The following is a 4,279-nucleotide window of genomic DNA, read 5'->3' on the forward strand; positions in this document are numbered from 1 at the left end:
AGTGTGTACTAACTAAATTGCTATTAAGTTGATGGCTTTATTTGCTTAGGTTTATTCACTTGTTCTCTGAATTTTATTTTTTCCCTTCACTCAAATCAATAAATGTCTACCCTCTGCTTAGTGGTTTACCCACCAAGCTGCCTCTTGTAGGCATCAAAGATTATTTCTTTTTTTGTGAAATCCTTTTCTTGATTTTTTAAAATAGTGGTCTCATATACTATGTATCCTTTTGTGATTGATCAACTTCACTCAGCATAATGGGCTCTAAGTTCATCCATATTGTGAGAGGTTTTGCAGATTCATTATTGTTCTTTAATGTTGCATAGTATTCCATTGTGTGTATGTACCATAGTTTGCTGATCCATTCGTCCATTGGTGGACATTTAGCTTGTTCCATCTTTTTGGTATTGTGAATAGTGCTGTGATGAACATGGTGTGCATATATCTGTTCATGTCAATTCTTTTATTTGTCTGGGATGTATACCTATCCTATATACTTAGTAGTGGGATTGCTGGATCATATGATATTTTTATTTCCAGCTTTTTGGGGAAGTGCCATACCATTTTCCATGGTGGTTGCACCATTTTACCATCCCACCATTAGTGTATGAGGGTTCCCATCTCTCCATACCTTCTCTAGTATTTGTTGTTTTCTGCTTTTTTGAACTTTGCCATTAGTGCTGAGGTGAAATGAGGTCTGCTTGTTGTTTTGATTTGCATCTCTCTAATGGAGGAAAAGGGAGGGACCAGGAGTGGCCTTGGGGACCTCAGGAGTGGCAGGATATCCAGGTAAAAAGGGGCGGGAGGCAAGGCTAGGCCCCAGGCCCCCTAGAGCCAGGAAAGGGAGGGACCAGGAGGGACCAGGGACCACAGAGTGGCAGGTTTCAGATAGAAATTAGGTAAGAGGAAGGTGCAGAGGTTTCCAACAGCTAAGGGAGACAAACTTGTCTGTCAGTTTGTCATCCTGTGAGGCTTGTACATTGCTGTGAGGCTTGAGGCTGTGCCACTGGTATTTCAGACGCCAGCAGAGTTGCACATGGTGCACAGGTTTTAACACAGCTTACAGACTAAGACAGAGTAGGAAGAAGGAGGAGGCCATCCACTTCTCAAAAATTGGCCAGGGAAAACCTTATGAATAGCAGAGAAACACAGTCTGATACATTGTTGTTGTCAATCCCAGCATAGTAGATCATACAGTTGTCTGATTCAAAATGGCCAAAACCAGTCCATTTGACAACCATATGATCTACTATGCAGGGAAGAAGGAGGAGGCCATCCACTTCTCAAAAATTGGCCAGGGAAAACCTTATGAATAGCAGAGAAACACTGTCTGATACATTGTTGTTGTTGTTGTCAATCCCAGCATAGTAGATCATATGGTTGTCTGATTCAAAATGGCCAAAACCAGTCCATTTGACAACCATATGATCTACTATGCAGGGATTGACAAATTGAAGAGGAATGGCATGGCAGTCATCATCTCAAAAGATGTTTTAAGAGCTGTCCTGAAGTACAATGCTGTCAGTGATAGGATAGGATAATATCCATATGCCTACAAGGAAGACGAGTTAATAGGACTATTATTCAAATTTATGCACCAACCACCAAAGCCAAAGATGAGGAAATTGAAGATTTTTATCAACTCCTGCAGTCTAAAATTGACCAAACATGCAATCAAGATGTATTGCTAATCACTGGTGATTGGAATGCAAAAGTTGGAAACCAAGAAGAATCACTGGTGGTTGGAAAATTTGGCCTTGGTGACAGAAATAATGCTGGAGATCGCATGTTAGAATTTTGCAAGACCAACAACTTATTCATAGCAACTACCTTTTTCTACAACACAAACGGCAGCTATACACATGGATTTCACCAGACAGAGTACACAGGAATCAGATTGACTACATCTGTGGCAAGAGGTGATGGAAAAACTCAATATCTTGAGTCAAAACCAGGCCAGGAGCTGATTGTGGAACAGACCATCAACTGCTCATATGCAAGTTCAACTTGAAGTTGAAGTCAATTAAAACAAGTCCACAAGAGCCAAAATATGATTTTGAATATATCCTTCCTGAATTTAGAGACCATCTAAAGAACAGATTTGATGCATTGAACACCAATGACTGAAAACCATAAGAATTGTGGGATGACATAAAGAACATCATCCGTGAAGAAACCAAGAGGGCATTAAAAAGACAAGAAAGGAAGAAAAGACCAAAATGGATGTCAGAAGAGACTGAAACTTGCCCTTGAGTGAAGAGTAGCTAAAGCAAATGGAAGAAATGGCAAGATAAAAGAGCTGATCAGATTTCAAAGGGCAGCTCAAGCAGACAAAGCCAATTACTATAATGAAATGTGCAAAGACCTGGAGTTAGAAAACTAAAAGGAAAGAACATGCACAGCATTTCTCAAGCTGAAAGAACTGAGGAAAAAATTTAAGCCTTGAGTTGCAATATTGAAAGATTCTATGGGCAAAATATTGAATGATGCAGGAAGCATCAAAAGAAGATGGCAGAAATACACAGAGTCATTGTACCAAAAATAATTGGTCAATCTTCATCCATTTCAGGAGGTGGCATATGTTCAAGAACCAATGGTATTGAGGGAAGAGGTCGAAGCTGTGCTGAGGGAATTGGCGAGGAACAAGGCTCCAGGGATTGACAGAATACCCATTGAGATGTTTCAACATATGGATCCCCCTCTGGAGGCACTCACTCAGTTATGCCAAGAGATTTGGAAGACAGCTACCAGGCCAACTGACTGGAAGAGATCCCATATTTGTACCCATTCCAAAGAAAGGTGATCCCACAGAATGTGGAAATTATCGAACAATATCATTAATATTGCATACAAGTAACATCTTACTGAAGATAATTCAAAAATGGTTGCAGTAGTATATTGACAGAGAACTTCCAGAGGTGCAGGCTGGATTCAGAAGAGGACATAAAACAAGGGATATCATTGTTGATGTCAAACGGATCTTGGCTCAAAGTAAAGAATACCAGAAAGATGTTTACTTGTGTTTTATTGACTCTGCGAAAGCATTTGATTGTGTGGATTATAACAAATTGTAGATAACATTGAGAAGAATGGCAATTCCAGAACACTTAATTGTATTCTGTTAAGTGAGGAATTGTCCATGACCAGGAGGCTATCATTCAAACAGAAAAAGGGAACACTGCATGGTTTAAAATCAAGAAAGGATTGTGTCAGGGTTGTATACTTTCCCCATATTTATTCAATCTGTATGCTGAGCAAATAATTTGAGAAGCTGGACTATATGAAGAAGAACGTGGCATCAACATTGGAGGAAGAATCGTTAACAACCTGCGATACGCTGACAACAACTTTGCTTGCTGAAAGTGAGGATGACTTGAAGCACTTACTGATGAAGATTGAAGAATACAGTCTGCAGTATGATTACACCTCAGTATAAAGGAAACAAAAATCCTCACAACTGAATTGTTGGAGAAAAGATTGAGGTTGTCAAAGGCTTCACATTTTTTGGTTCTACAATCAATGCCAATGGAAGCATCAGTCAGGACATCAGACAATGTATAGCACTGGGCAAACTGGCTACAAAGGACCTCTTTCAAGTGCTGTGGAGCAAAGATATCTCCTTGAGGACTAAGGTGCACCTGACACAAGCCATGGTATTTTCAATCACCTCATATGCATGTGAGAGCTGGACATGAATAAGGAAGACTGAAGAGGAGTTGCTGCTTTTGAGCTGTGGTGTTGGTGAAGAATGCTGAAAGTACCGTGGACTGCTAAAAAAACTAATGGGTCTGTCCTGGAGGAAGTACAGCCATAATGCTCCTTGGAGGCGAGAATGGCCAGGCTTCGTCTCACCTACTTTGGTCATGTTGTGAGAAGAGACCATTCTCTGGAGAAGGATGTCATGCTTGGTAAGGTGGAGGGTCGACGAAAGAGGGGAAGGCCCTTAACGAGGTGGATTGACATGGTGGCGGTGGTGATGGGCTCAGGTGTAGCAGGAATCGTGGAGCTGGCTCAGGACTGGGCAGTGTTTCATTCTGCTGTGTATGGGGTTGCTATGAGTCAGAGATGACTCAATGTCTCTTAACAACAACAATGGCTAATGATTGCCAGCATTTCTTCATGTGTTGGTTAGCTGCCTGTATGTCTTTTTTGGTGAAGTATCTTTTCATGTTCTCTGCCCATTATTTAATTGGATTAATTGTCTTTTTGTTGGTGAGGTTTTCTGTAAATTTTAGAGATTATCCCCTTGTCCAATATATTGTTGCCATTTTTTTTTTTT

This window comes from Orycteropus afer, unplaced genomic scaffold, assembly GCF_000298275.1.
Source record: "Orycteropus afer afer isolate SDZICR_OR568_19922 unplaced genomic scaffold, OryAfe1.0 scaffold00235, whole genome shotgun sequence".
NCBI lineage: Eukaryota > Metazoa > Chordata > Mammalia > Tubulidentata > Orycteropodidae > Orycteropus > Orycteropus afer.